We start from the raw sequence: 16,736 nt of genomic DNA on the forward strand, positions 1-16,736 counted from the left end.
GGGCCTTTTGTAGGACATTTCCCTAAAGCGATCAGCTCTTTTATCCCAAAAATCACAAAGTCCCCACTAAAAATACAACCCCCCACCCACCCAAACCCCCAAAATAAAAAACATAAAAAAACGTAAGCTACCCATTGCCCTTAAAGGGGCCTTTGTATGTGAATTGCCCTTAAAAGAGCAATCAGCTCTTTTGTTGCCCATTAAAATAAAAAAGCCCTAATCTAAAAAAAAAAAACCACCCAAAAGAACAAAAAATTACCTAAGTTTAACCCCGAAATAGGTACTCACTATTCCTGACCCAGATAGCAAGGATAACTTGCCACAAACTTGTAGCTAACTTTTGCTGTAAGTCGGTATAACTTGCTGCAAGTTTTCACTGGCAAGTGTGTTTACTTGCATCATAATTGCAGCAAAAGTTCTAGTTGACACTTTCTCAACTTGCAGCAAGTTTGCCTGGCAAGTCTCTAACAAGAGAATTTCTGGCAAGTCAACTGCAAGAGCTCTGCAAGTTTGTTGCCAATTTCTGGCAAGTCAACTGCAAGAGCTCTGCAAGTTTGTTGTCAGTTTCTGGCAAGTCAACTGCAAGAGCTCTGCAAGTGTCTAGTCAATTTCTGGCAAGTTAACAGCAAGAGCTCTGCAAGTTAATTGCAAATTTCTGACAATTCAATAGCAAGAGCTCTGTAAGTCTGCTGCAAATTTCTGACAAGTCAACAGCAATAGCCCTTCAAGTCTGCAGCAAATTTCTGACAATTTAACAGCAAGAGCCCTTCAAGTCTACTGCAAAAGCTCTGCAAGTCTGTTACAAATCTCTAGCAAGTCAACAGCAAGAATACTGCAAATCTTTAGCATATCTCTGGCACATATATCACAATTAAGAGCAGTGTCTGCCAAAAGAGCACTACAAATTTACTATTATTTACGTCAATCATATTTACAAATTAATGATTAAATGTTTTTTCCTGCAAAAGTTTATCTATGTAAGTTGTTTGTATGAATTTAATTGATCTTAAAGTTGTATCCATGCATTATCTGAGGTAATATATATTCATATATAAAACTAATATTATGACAGGTAATATATTAAAGGGACACTAAACCCACATTTTTTATTTCATGATTCAGACAAAGCATGCAATTTTAAGCAATTTTCTAATTTACTCCTATAATAATTTTTTTCCGTTTTCTTCCTATTTTTATTTGAAAAAGCAGGAAAGTAAGTTCAAGAGTCGGCCCATTTTTGGTTCAGCACAAGGGTAGCGCTTGCTGATTGGTGGCTAAATGTAGCTACCAATCAGCAAGCACTACCCAGGTGCTAAAACAAAAATGGGCCGACTCCTAATCTTACATTTCTGCTTTTTCAAATAAAGATAGCAAGAGAACGAAGAAAAATTGATAATAGGAGTACATTAGAAAATTGCTTAAAATTGCATACTCTATCTGAATCATAAAAGCAAAACAATGGGTTTAGAATCCCTTTAAGTTGAATACTTGATGTATTCTTATATTAGCGTTATATTATAACACTAATATCATTATCTCAGGTACAGTAGGGCCCCTTTTTACAGCACACCCCTTTAAGGCGTTCCACTTATAAATCAGTCTTCAGTTCTGCCCATGGTTATTATGATTCATGTTTTTACCTCCCTTTCAGTGTTTTTTGGCTGTGATTTTAATTGATTATTTTCTTTATGAATATTTGTTTTACAGATATCTCCATATCTGTGCAGTTATAAAAAATTATTATTGTATATAACTAACTGCAATTGTTACCAGAAGTTAAACTAGGAAAATCATATTTATTTTTTATTGATTTCATACTTTTACTGATTTTAATAAAATTAGCCTTTGCCTGTCTGGTAAATATGATCCGTTAACCTCAATACTGTATGACGATAAAAATATTCACACAAAAATCCGTAAAAACAACAGCATTGACTCTTACAAAAGTAATTTAAACTTTTATTAGGCTTCAAATTTTCCAGGTATTAAAATATTTTAAATATGACATTGTAATAAACCAGAGAATAACTTATAGTATAGGCCTAGGGTGCAGATGCACAATAAAGTTAACAGAACAACAAAAATATAAGCTGATGTCCATCTGTATCTGTTCTATGATCTTGAATTTGGCACCGGCCTGTAAAAATAAACACAAATATTACATAAACATGGGCATTCTGTGCTGATTGCTTATTCTATAGCAGAACTTTAATTTGTAGTACTAAAAAAAGGTAAATCTGACCAAAAAAAAATAACACGCCTTTATTTAAACTTTAAGGTTATGATGAAAACTAAAAAAAAATCATATTTTTAACTGCCATAAATTCTCATGTCGATGGAATTTTCATCTAGATATTAACATATTTGGCCACGGTCCTAATCAAACAGATTTTTTGTCACTACCTGCCAATGGGATGCTTAGAACTTCTACTTTAACCCCTTAAAGACCAGCAACGTACCCTGTACATCCCTCATCTTTGAATGGGGAAGTGCTATTAAATGTGCGGACTCGCCGCCAGTGTTGAGGCCACGCTATTTACAATGACAAGAAGGGAGGGTATAATAGCGCAGTGCCGCCACTTGTGGCAGGACACATGCTATTTTAAAAAAAAATAACCCTTAATGAGCGGCAACATACATGGTACATCTCAGACGTCAAGGGGTTACTATATTGAGACTTTTTTTCCTTAAGATATTTATATTTTACTTCTCTAGAAATCAATGTGGACTATTTTATACCCTATGTTGTAATTTAAATTTTTGGTTTTGTTCCTAAACTTTTGGAGATAAGAGGGAAAGTCACAGTGTGCAATTTATTTCCTTTTCAATTGTGTTTTTTTTGTCTTTTACAAAATGTAAAGTAATGTGCTATCTAGATTTGCCATATTCTAAATCTTCATATCCCCACTTCCCTTCCCAAAGTAAAATGATATAGCAAAGTAGCATTTAGTAAGACAGTATTCGATTTACTTCTGTGATACTCCCATGCTATGTGAGGTGCTTGCTTATTTAAAGGGACATTAAACACTAAGAGCAAGATTACAAGTGGAGTGCTAAATATTGCTTGCGGGCAAGCAATATTAGTGCTCCACTGAGTAATACCAGCGTCCGCTAATATTAGCTGGTATTACAACTAAAGTGTAATGTTACGCGAGCTCAGAATCTAAGTGCAGCAAAGGGGGTAAGTAGCGCAGCGATGCAGCAAATATCACACCCCCAAAATACTACCTAGTGCATTTATTTTATTAAAAAATAAAAATGGTACAATTTGTATTTTTTTTATAAAATACACTACACTTTATTTTGGGGGCATTTGGGTCATATTTATAAAATTAACCAGAGATCTGATCTCTGGTTAATTTTATAAGCGCTAGTTGCTACCACAAGCATACAGTAGCAATAACCAGACACTTCTAATGGCTGGTTATTTATTGCGTGCCCGCAAACGGGCAAAATTGCCCACTTGCTGGCACACGATAAATTAGCGCTCCACTTGTAATCTAGGCCTAAATAAATGCTAGATAGAATGAAGCATTGAAAGAAAAGATTAGTCTGAGAATAACATGTAGATGTATTTTTTAAAGTTTTATTTGGTGTTTAAACATTAGCAAAATAAGTGTGAAGTTTTAGTTTCTATAAAACAATGGGAGCTGCCATGTTGTAACCTAGGTAACCTTCTCTGCTGTGGCCAAATAGAGGCAGTTATAAATTTGTCACTAGAGTGTGCAGCCAATGGCTGTGTGGAATATAACAGTGTTCTGCACTTCCATTTCTAACAGGAGCTGAAAAGCTCACAATTTCAGAATATAATTACAGGAAAAGGGGACAAAATAAACAATGAAAGTATATATATATATATATATATATATATATATATGTATATATATATACACACACACAGTTTATCATTTTATATTACCATCTCAAGGTGTTTATTGTCCCTTTAAAAGGGCCTTAATAGTAAAAAAAAATTACATCCTTTAATGTAAATTTAAGACTATTGACCCTGCACTACTGTGTGATTAACCCACACAAAGGCTTTAAACACACAGTGGAAGTACTGATTGGTACCTGCAGAGCACTGCTGGTCCAGAGCAAAAACCGCCAACTGCTGCTTATCTAATCAGAAATACTAGTTAAATGACTAGCGCTCAAGATTGGATCAGCAGCACTTCCACACGGGATCAGCAGTGCTCTGTGGTTCTAAGCGGTAATTCTACTGTTTGTTTAACCCCTTTGTGGGTTAGTGCAGGGTTGATGGTCTTAAAATTAATTAAAACGAATTAGAGCATGTATTTTTTTTTTACTAATATGGCCTTTTAAAGAAACATATATTGTTTTACCTTAAGTTGTATGTTGCTGAAGCACTGACAATTGTAAAGGGAGTTTCATTTATTGTTCTTGTGACAGGGGCATGCCTTTGTTTGAAGAATGTTTCTTTTTAGACAAGATTTATAATTCATTAACATTTTAATTGATATTAGTTGAAATGCAATAAAAAATCCTGTCACAAAGAAGCACACCTATCAAAATGGAACATTCCTTTCAAAGGGTCAGCTCTATCCAAGCACAGAGAAAACTCCAACATGGCTGCTCTATTTGTGATCATGGGAGGATCAGGGAAGTGAATAAAACACTCCCCTGCTGTATTAAATCCATATAAGCATGCTGTATAAACAGAAACAAACACTCCCCTGCTGGATCACATCCATATAAGCATGCTGTATAAACAGAAATAAAACACTCCCCTGCTGGATCACATCCATATAAGCATGTTGTATAAAACAGAAATAAAACACTCCCCTGCTGTATCACATCCATATAAGCATGCTGTATAAACAGAAATAAAACACCCCCCTGCTGTATCACATCCATATAAGCAGGTTGTATAAACAGAAATAAAACACTCCCCTGCTGTATCACATCCATATAAGCAGGTTGTATAAAAAGAAATAAAACACTCCCCTGCTGTATCACATCCATATAAGCATGTTGTATAAACAGAAATAAACACTCCCCTGCTGGATCACATCCATATAAGCATGTTGTATAAAACAGAAATAAAACACCCCCCTGCTGTATCACATCCATATAAGCATGCTGTATAAACAGAAATAAAACACTCCCCTGCTGTATCGCATCCATATAAGCATGTTATATAAAACAGAAATAAAACACTCCTCTGCTGTATCACATCCATATAAGCATGTTGTATAAACAAAAAAATAATTTAAAAAGAAATGACTCAGTGGGGTGATTTAAACAAGAAAAAAATGTAACTGCTTACCTGTGACCACAAACAATTCTTGTGTGGGATTGGTGAAGCTATCTCCTATGCATCTTCTCATTTCATGGTCAGTAATGTCTTTATAGACCCTTTGACATGTTTCTGTAATAGAAAACAATATCAAATAAATGAGTATAAAGTTAGATATGCAAATTAATTTAGATAAAGTCTGTTTAGCGTCTGTCCCCTGTTACATGGGCATGATACACTTTGTGATTATAACGTGAATTATTTAATTATACATAATAAAACAACTTTGCATTATACTTTCATTATTTTGCCCGCTTTGCCTATAATGTAATGGTTTATGCAAAACTTTTCCAGTGGCCAAATTTCACCACCATTTTCCTTATTTGGAGGAGCTAATCCTGATGTACTTCATGTGACAGTCACTCTAGTCACATCATACTGTCCGTACGCTTTTTCCTCATTTTATGTATGTTATCACAAAGCCACATCATACTGTCAGCATGCCTTTCCTTGTTCTATGTTAGCACAAAGTCCATGCTAAAGCCAATTAAAAAGATATACAGACTATTGTTAATCATTTGAGGTCTGAAGCCTGCATTACCAATTTTCAGAATAGTAAAAACCCATATTATTCAGAGTTAAAGGAACATGAAACCCGTCATTTTTCTTTCATAATTAAAATAGAGCAGGATTCTTCAAACCATGGGTCAGGACCCATTACTGGGTCACAACACAATGTGTACTGGGTCCCGACTTGTGTGTGTGTTGTAGGAGTGTGTGTGGTGTATTGTATGAGATTGTGTGTGTGCTGTGCGTGTGTTGTGTATGAGTGTGTGTGTGTTATATGAGAGAGTGTGTGGTATGTGTGTTGTATGAGTGTGTGTGTGTATGCTTGTAATATGAAAGTGTGTGTGTGTGTGTTGTATGAGAGAGTGTGTGTTATATGAAAGTGTGTGTGTATGTGTGTGTTGTAAGAGTGTATGGGGTGAGTGTGTGTTGTATGAGAGTGTGTGTGGTATGTGTGTTACATGAAAATGTGTGTTGTATGAGAGTGTGTTTGTGTGTGTTGTATGAGTGTGTGGTGTGTGTGTTGTATGAGAGTGTGTGTGTGTTATTACATTTTACAACACTTTCAAATTTGACTACAATCAGGAATAAAGAATGCACATATTTTAGATTATTTGCCAAAAATTGCAGCTATCATGTTTATTTCTTACGAAATTATTTCAAGACCAAGTATAAAAATTGGGTCCCAAAGGTATGTGGTATCGTGGCACTGGGTCTTGGGGGGGGAAGTTTGAAGAACCCTGAAATAGAGCATACAATTTTAAACAACTTTCCACTTTACATCTATTATTTAATTTGCTTAATTCTCTTGATATCCTTTTTTGAAGAAGCAGCAATGCACTACTGGAAGCTAGTAAATGCATTGGGTGAGCCAATAACGTGAAGTATACATGTGCAGCCATCAATCAGCAGCTACTGAACATACTTAGGTATCCTTTTCTGTAAAGAATACCAAGAGAACAAAACAAATTAGATAATAGAAGTACATTGGAGAATTGTTTAAAATCTGGGGCCCGATCCGATAAAAATCGTCGGCCGCAAAAGTTGGAGACGCCAATATTTGCACAGGTTTGGTATCCTATATACGGCGTAACTTAGAAGTTACGCGCGTAGATTTCTGGCGTCGCCCGTAGTTTTTTGGCCCATAGACTGACATACAAAACATGCGCAGTTTGGTATCCAATATACGGCGTAAGTACTTACGCGCGCAAATTTCAGAAAATCTACTCCAATCTCATCTCGCCACAAATTTCAGCCGCAGGAACGCTTGCACTGACTTAGAAACCAACGTAACTCTCGGAAGGCCTAACAAGTGCATGCTTAACAACATACATATCAGCAGCTAGATCACAATAGTTAACCTCTTAAAAGCATTTAAGATTCCTGCCCTTGCAAGTTTGTCAAACCAATCACAAAGGGGTGCATCATGGGGCCCAGGGGGACATCATGGGGCCCAGGGGGTGCATCATGGGGCCCAGGGGGTGCATCATGGGGCCCAAGGGGTGCTGGAAGCCCTACAATCCCCTGTTGTTCTGTCTACACATGCTGAATCTATAGTTGTTGCTGAGATCCATGGTGATGGTGATGCCCCTGCTGCAGCTGGTCATCGAATTACATACTGCGGAGTTCCACTGCATGTAAGGGAAACTACTACATCCCACCCCCATTCCCTTAACCACCCTAATTACTGAAAATATATCATTAGTTCAATTCATGTTTTGTTCACTATGATTTATTGACTATCATTTCGGGGAATGAAAATGGATGTTTGTACCTTATGTTCACACCTTCTGTAAAAACATTATTATTTAGATATATATACCCATGTGCAGGGATAGGCAAGGTGTCCTTCACTAAAACTCTTTACCTTAGAAAATGTCAGCAACAGCCTTGGCTCGTGCCTATCCCTGCACATGGGTCAATTTCTATTGGATGTGAGAAACCTTGATTTGCATCTTAAAAGTGAATATCACTATATGTACCCTTCATACATAACTATGTGATGTGGTTTAGAGAACATGAATATGTCAGAAACATGATGATATTACATTTTCTGGGCCATTTCCACACAGGCCTTATTATATCTTTCAAAGATATTAGTGTACTAAAACACCCCTCACATGGATGTGGATGACAATTATATGGCAAATAACAGAGGACAAGATTTAGGATTAAATAAAACAAGATTTATTTTCTTTTAGGCTTCTTAGATGAGGGGGCTGAGGGGCCTAGAGTGGGTCTCCTGCCTCTCCTGGGTTGTGTTGATTCCGAGGATCCTGCAGGAGTGCTGGCCACAGATGAGATGCTGGAGGCAATATCCTGCTGGTGGGTGAAATGCTCCGCCAACACACCCAACAGTTGGTTCTGTTCCCTCCATCGGTTGTCACTCTGAATCTGCATGTCAGACATCACTCTCAGCATCTGGGATTGATTCTGGACCATAGCAGTTAAAGATGCTGCCATGTCCCGTTGCAGCTCAATGGAACGCTGTTGTAAAGTCTGTTGACTCCTATAAAACCTGCGTTGGTCCCTCTGCATTCTCTCGCAGGTTGATGTGAGACTCTCACAGGTGACAGTTTGCCTCCCCTGTAGGGCAATGTATTCATCGCCCATGGCGGAAGTCAGTGGATCCATGGGCTCTTCCCCATCAGGGAGTCTAGGCACCGGTTCCATTTCTATATCCTCAGCTGGTGTTGCGGGCTGGGGAATCTCTGCTGGTGGTGCAGGCTGGGGAATCTCTGCTGGTGGTGCAGGCTGGGGAATCTCTGCTGGTGGTGCAGGCTGGGGAATCTCTGCTGGTGGTGCAGGCTGGAGAATCTCTGCTGCTGGTGCAGGCTGGGGAATCTCTGCTGGAGGTGCAGGCTGGCGAATCTCTGCTGGAGGTGCAGGCTGGCGAATCTCTGCTGGAGGTGCAGGCTGGTGAATCTCTGCTGGTGGAGCTCTTACAAGTGCAGCAGATGGTGCAGATGTCCGGATGGACTGATAATCCCATTTCTTGCTGGTGTGCACCCACTCAGCCTGCTGGTAGAATCCTGGAGTGGCCTGATATTGTTGGGGGGGGTAAAGGCATCTACCCTTCGGGGCTGGCTTGGCTGCCCCTCCAAGCCAAAGGAATAGTCCTCCGGCCAGGGCTCCTGCCAGGTATCCTCCTGTAATGCTGGTGGCATGACACTCGGATCTTCAATTGAGGCAGTCCAACCCAGGTCATGCCTGGCATACTCCTGCTGGACTCTCCGGACCGGTGGTCGAGGTGGAGAAATACTTTCTTCCGGTGGTGGAGGGGGATGCATGGGTGTTGGCACCCTGGTGACTGGAGGTTCTGTGGAGGAGTCAAATGATGAGAGGGATTAGTACAGTCAGATATATATCCATGTGGGCATACAATGTACATGCTAGGGCCTATACACATTCTCATGTCAAACTCTATAACATGCATGTGCACATTGAGATTTGTGATATGAGGGTTTTTAATATCCAAAGTATACATGTATGTGTTTCATACAATAGTTCTGTGTACATGTCAGTGATGGAGAAAATGTGTTCTTTAAGTGACACTATGGTTGTGATGACTATAGTGTCCATTTACTGAAAACTCTACATGTGGCTTGTGGCCTGTGTTACTCTGAGATATGTTAGTATTTCACTATTCCACCTCATATCATGAATTTCAATGTGTTAAGTAGCATTAAATGGACATTAAACCCATTTTGATTCTTTCCTGATTCAGCTAGAGCATGCAATTGTAAACAACTTTGTAATTTACTTCCATTACCTAATTTGCTTCATTCTCTTGATATTCTTAGCTGAAAAGCATATCTAGATAGGCTCTGAAGCTGCTGATTGGTGGCTGCACATCAATGCCTCGTGTGATTGCCTCACCCATGTGCATTGATATTTAATAAACAAAGATTAAGAAAATAATGAAGCGAAATATATAATAGAAGTAAATTGGGATGTTGTTGAAAACTGTATTCTCTATCTGAATAATGAAATAAAAAGATTTGGTTTCATGTCCCTTTAATGTTATATCTCATTGTAGATGTTTTTGTTAGTAGGCCAAATACCATGCTTCTCATTGTGTACATGAATGTGTGACAATATAGGATGTTATAACTCAAATACACATAATACTGGTGTGTGGGATGTTACTCACCAGCATGCTGTGCTGATGTTGAAATCCCTGAGTCACGAGCCCCTGGAAGTCCACGGACTGCTGTGACGCTCAGGGACCTACGAATCAGCTCTTGCCACTCGTTGTATTCTGCCTCATAGTGAGGCCCACCTCCTGTTGCCCTCTGGGACATTGCTTCTTGGCCCATCTTCTCCTTAACTCTCCTCTTACAGTCGTTCCACCTCATCTTTAGACCATCCACATTCCTCCTCTGCTGGGACACACCATTAACGGCCTCCACCACCTTCTGCCAGGCATCTTTACGCCTACGGGCAACTCCTTTGCCCTTCTCTTGGCCAAAGAGGGCGGTATGGTTCTCCAGGACAGCCTGGACTAGAGCGAGGTTTTCAGCGAATGTGAAGTTGGGGCACCTCATACGCTCCTCGTCCTGGGCCGCCTGGCTCCCTCCCTGGGATGTCCCTGGTGTGGGTTCCTCCCTATCCTCTCCCTCCTCCCCCCTTCTATCCCCATGTGCACCCTCTATCCCTCTTCTGAGTGTGCCTGGCCTTGGGGCAACCCCACTCCCATCCTCCCGTCTAGCTCTCCCTCTCCCCACTCCGCTCACTCCCTGACGGGGACCCTGCTGCTCCTCCTGTCCATAATCCTCTCCCTGCAACTCCCCTTCCCTCCTCCCCCCCGCCCTATCTCTCCCTGACATCCTCACACTACACACACTCACACACTCACACTCACTCCCACTTCAATCACACACAGTCACAACCAAACACTCAGCCTTTCACACTGTAAAAGATAAATAAAATGTGTAAGGTGTTATACAAAAAAAAGTGTGGTGTATTTTGTATATGTGTGCATGCAAAATGTGTGCAATATGTAAAAAAGTGACAGTAATGTACAAGCTTAACAAATCCACCAAATACGACCTAACTAAATATTATGCAATGCGCCTCTCTCTCTACTCTTACGACTTTCTCCTACTCACTGTAGTGTGCTATAGCTCCAAGAACCGACCAAACACACTAAAGAAAATGGCGGCTGCGCAGGGGTTTAAGTATCAATTTTGAATCTCGTCATTACGTGGCGCATCTCTTAGAACTGGCGTAAGTTTTTACGAGTCGTAGGCTAATTTGCATAAAACTACACTTTATTTAGACTTTACGGGAACAAAATACTGGCGTAAGTACTTGCGACGACTAAAATGTGTATTTGCGCACATTTTAGCTGCTCGCCGGTTTTTACTACTTACGCCAGTTTAGCATCTGACGGCGCTGGATATTGGATAGCTCGAGTTGCGAGCTGAAACTGCGGGCGACGCTGGTTCCCTCGCTTGCGCTAAAAACTACGCCGTATATCGGATCGCGCCCCTCATGCTCTATACTGAATCATGAAAGACAGAAAAGCCTTGTGTTTCATGCCCCTTTAAATTACAGTAAATGGTGCAAAATAAAAAATATATTGCAAAGTTGCATAACTAAAAATTTTATATTGTGATCTCAATGTGTGTTATGCATCTTTAAAGCATATATGTCTATATTTGTGTACATATATATTAAAGTGATGGTAAATCCTAGCGTTTGTGATTTGCCATTGGAACAAATAAAGGGGACTTTCATTCATGAAGTATAAAATACTTCATGCTGAAAGCTCCTTTTTTGTTTGCAGCGTTCGCCACACTGAGCTGCTAAGGCAACCTACGGCAGAACGGTATTTGGCTGAGAGGTGACGTTTCCACCTCTTAGCCTTAGCCTGTCACTTTAATGTTTTTATATGTGTATATATATGACTGTAAATACATATATACACATATAAATACATATATACACATATAAATACATATATACACATATAAATACAATAATATATATGTATACATATATACATATTTTATACACACAAATATATATATATATATATATACACACACATACATACAAATACATCTTTAGCAAAGTATGTGTCTCAATTTCAAAGCCATTTGCCTGCCTTTTTTTTCAAGCACCCGAGATCTAATATCTTTTGAACCGTTAAAACGTTTTTTGTGCAATATTTTCTTATTAGACAGTGTTAATATGAGTGTAACTGTACTTTGTAATGTATTTTTGAATTGTTTTCTGCAACTTTTTTGTTTCTGAAAACAGTTAAGTTGAGATTGTGGTAAGGATTGAAGCATAAATGGCGATTGCGCTAGCGCAATTTCGCTCAACTTGTAATATCAGCGCAATGAAAAAGGCTGGCGAAAAGACGGTATCACTTGCGTCTCACTTGTAATCTAGCCCTTATTTAGGAACTCGAAGAAAAATTAAAAACTGCAGTGTCAGTAAAGACCCTTCTATCAGCACCTTTTGTTGAGGTTCCACAGAGATTGCACACTTCGGCCACCTCATCGCCCACCAATCGTCGCAGCATATTACACAAAAGTGTGTTCAGATCCTTTCCTTCTACACTCTTGAGGACTCTTACCTGAAAAATAAATAAGACAAATACAGTTAATGCTAGGTATAAATATCAGTGAAGTATAACATAAAGATTTTTCTCTCAAAATAATAACTGTAACCTGCTTTTTGTTGCCTTCAAATCAATAGTGTTTTTAGTTTCTGTACACTTTACAAGCTTAAGACTATGAGAAAAACTTGTCCATCACTAAAGACATATTCTGTCAAGGTATGCCACCAATATTGTGACTAAAGAACCTAGGATTATAAAGATAAAGAAGTATGTATTTTGTTCCATAAGAGATTCCAGAATCTGACCAATTATGCTCAAAAGATGCGCAGTAGTTCTGACAGTAGCCTACCTAAACAGGATAAAGCTGAATTAGAGAACTTACCAGTTTGTTGCTCAGAGATTTCCTTCTTTTGAAACTATCATCATATTTTCAAAGTCTGCCATTATATTTAATATCGTCTCCTTCAGGTACATTTCTGCGGGCTGTGGCTGCCAATGTTTCCTCCATTTGATCCAGTCTGCCAGAAATGTCCACCATAAACTTCAGAAAAAAACTAAAAGGGAATCAGTGTTATTTAGTCAAACTATTATGCACTCACTCCAGATGTAGAGGTGTGGTTGATAAGTGCTCTCCATCTGACCCTATCAGTTAGCCTATCTGGTCATGTGATCACTTCCTCTGGTATGTGATTTTTTACTTTTAACTCTGTATGGGCTGATGCGCATATGCCGCGAGAGAGAAAACTCTTCTGTCAGGTCATCCTTGCTTCCCAAGTCGCTGGAGGTGTTTTCTCTCGAGTTGCCTGCAGGTTAGATGTCTTTTATGGCAAAACTTTAGGTCAGGGCATCAGAGCTCACGTAGAGTGCGGCCATCTTAGTCAGATGCCAGCTCCGTCCCCCTTAGTATGAATTTCTATGGACAATGAATGGAAAACTGCTAGAAATTGGTGCAATAAACATCATAGGAATATTCTACATAACTCCAAAGATCATTCAGTGTATTAATTGTACTCAATATACAACTTTACTCAATAAAATTTCCTTTAGATACCAGAAGATCAAGCAATATGATATTGCCAAAAATGCAAACATTATAAAGCTAAAACATTAAATAGTGTTTTTGTTCCTGATACAATAGCAATTATTGGAACAATAACAATTCTTAAACCAGCATGAAGGTAATAGTAGATGGAGATTATTAAGGGGGGGAGGTTGCAGTGGAAATGGGGAGCCTCTTATAAGAATATCAGAAGTTTAGTTGTAGGTACTACATAAATAGCGGAATCAAAATTTAGTCATGGTTGGTTTGCATTGGCGGTTAAAGGATAATTAAAGAAATTGTGAACATGAGTTGAAGCTAATGTCAGTACATTGATTAACCCACACAGGACTATGTTACGAGGGGAGTGCAATTTATCACTCTGTCACAAACTGTGCTAGAAGTAAGCTTTTTAGGTGTGTCGGGTATTTCACATTCCAATGTTCTTTACATAGCAGAATATGTTCTATTTATTCATGAATACATATTTTGAGATATATCTAATTTTTTTGGGTAAAGTTTATATATATATATATATATATATATATATATATATATACACTAACCAGTCACTTTATTGGGTACACCTGTTCAATTGCTTGGTAACACAACTTGCTAATCAGCCAATCACATGGCAGCAACTCAAAGCAATTAGGCATCTAGATGTGGTGAAGACGACTTGCTGAAGTTAAAACCAATCAAAATGGGGAAGAAAGGGGATTTAAGTGACTTTGAACGTGGCATGGTTGTTGGTTCCAGACGGGCTGGTCTGAGCATTTAAAAAAAATGCGGATCTACAGGGTTTTTCAGGCATAACCATCTCTAGGGTTTACAGAGAATGGTCCGAAAAAGAGAAAATATCCAGTGAGCAGCAGTTATGGGGACAACAATGCCTTGTTGATGTCAGAGGTTAGAGGAGAATGGGCAGATTGGTTCAAGAAGATAGAAAGGTAACAGTAACTCAAATAACCACTCGATACAACTAAGGAATGCAGAATACCATCTCTGAACTCAGGGAACTGAGGCTACAATTTGCACAGGCTCACCAAAATTGGACAATAGAAGTTTGGAAAAACGTTGCCTGGTCTGAAGAGTCTCGATTTCAGCTGCAACATTCAGATGGTAGGGTCAGAATTTTGCATAAACAACATGAAAACATGCATCCATCCTGCCTTGTATCAACGGTTCAGGCTGATGGTAGTGGTGTAATGGTGTGGGGGATATTTTCTTGGCACACTTTGGGCCCCTTAGTACCAATTGAGCATTGTTTAAATGCCACGGCCTACCTGAGTATTGTTGCTGACCATGTCCATCCCTTTATGACTACAGTGTACCCATCTTCTGATGGCTACTTCCAGCAGGATGCACCATGTCAGAAAGCTCAAATCATCTCATACTGGTTTCTTGAACATGATAATGAGTTCACTGTACTCCAATGGCCTCCATAGTCACCAGATCCCAATCCAATAGAGCACCTTTGAGATGTGGTGGAACAGGAGATTTGCATCATGGATGTGCAGCCGGCAAATCTGCAGCAACTGCTTGATGCTATCATGTCAATATGGACCAAAATATCTGAGGGATGTTTCCAACACCTTGTTGAATCTATGCCATGAAGAATTAAGGCAGTTCTGAAGATGAAAAGGGGGTCCAACCCGGTACTAGTAAGGTGTAACTAATAAAGTGGCAGGTGAGTGTATATATATATATATATATATATATGTATAAATTATTATATATAGGTATAGATATATACAGATATATACAGGAATATCTATTTAAAAATACTTAGAACAGATTCCCGTATGTGAAAAACATTGGAATGTTAAATATTTACAGTACATAAATAAACACTTTGTTAAAAAAAATATTGCATAAAATAGTAATAAGGGCTCAATGATATGAGGTCTCAAGTGTTCGAAGAAAAAAAAAGGCTATAAAGAGCTTTAACGCCTTAACCTAGACATATATATAAGTGCATTGGAGCCCTTTGCAGTCAAGTAGCTGAAAACATGATCATATTTATGCAATATTCATATTTAATAGATAATAATTCTCAGGTAGATTACCAGTTATGCGCGCTATAGGGAATATAATAAACGCAACAAAAGTTGCGTTATTTAACCCTCTATAGCACAGCCATTACAGGTTTTGAAACAGCCGGCTTGTGTGTGCGACATGGTGGTTTTAAGCTCCATACCGCACAAAATACAAGCGCTGTTTTGACGTGCTTGTGCACGCTTTCCCCATAAACATCAATAGGGAGAGCGGGTTAGAAAAAAACACCTGCGATCGCAGATTGAAAAGCTCTGTAACGCACCCTAACATAAACCCCACATCTAAACAACCCTAATCTGCTTCCCCCGACATTGCTGACACCTACATAATGTTATTTACCCTTAATCTGCCACTCCCAATATCGCCACCACCTAAATAAATCTATTAACCCCTAATCTGCCACTCCCTATATCGCCGCCACTATACTACCCACACAATAATAAATCTATAACCCCTATTCCGCCGCTCCCCAACATCGCCGCCACTAAATAAAGCTATTAACACCTAAACCTCTGGCCTCCCCCATCACTACCAATAAATAAACCTATTAATCCCTAAACCGCCAGCCCCCCACATTGCAACAACCTAAATTAAACTTTTAACCCCTAAACCTAACCGTAACCCTAACCCTAACATCTCCTAACTTTAACAAAATTAAAATTGAGCTAAATTAAAGTTACAATTATTAACTAAATAATACCTATTTAAAACTAAATACAAACTTACCTGTGAAATAAAACCTAAGCTGCCTTACACTAAAACCTTTAAAAAAATAAAAACCTACCATTACAAAAAATAACAAACGAAATTATCCAAAATAATAAAGATTATTCCTATTCTAATACCCTTTTAAAAAAATAAAAAACCCACCCCAAAATAAAAAACCCTAATCTATAATAAACTACCAAGGGCCCTTAAAATGGCCTTTTTGTGGGCCCTTAAAAGGGCCTTTTGTAGGGCATTGCCCTAAAGATAACAGCTTTTCCTGCAAAAGAAAAACAAAAACCATACAACCCCCCACCCCCAAACACACAAAATAAAAATAAAGTAAAACCTAATCTTCCATTGCCCTGAAAAGGGCATTTGTATGGGCATTGCCCTTAAAAGGGCATTCAGCTCTTTTTCCTGCCCTTAAAAGGGCATTCAGCTCTTTTATGAAATGCCCAACCCCTAATCTAAAAATAAAAACCCACCCCAAAATGAAAAAAAAACATTACACAAAATAACAAACAAATTATCAA

This window comes from Bombina bombina, chromosome 4 (assembly GCF_027579735.1).
Source record: "Bombina bombina isolate aBomBom1 chromosome 4, aBomBom1.pri, whole genome shotgun sequence".
In the NCBI taxonomy this organism is placed as follows: domain Eukaryota; kingdom Metazoa; phylum Chordata; class Amphibia; order Anura; family Bombinatoridae; genus Bombina; species Bombina bombina.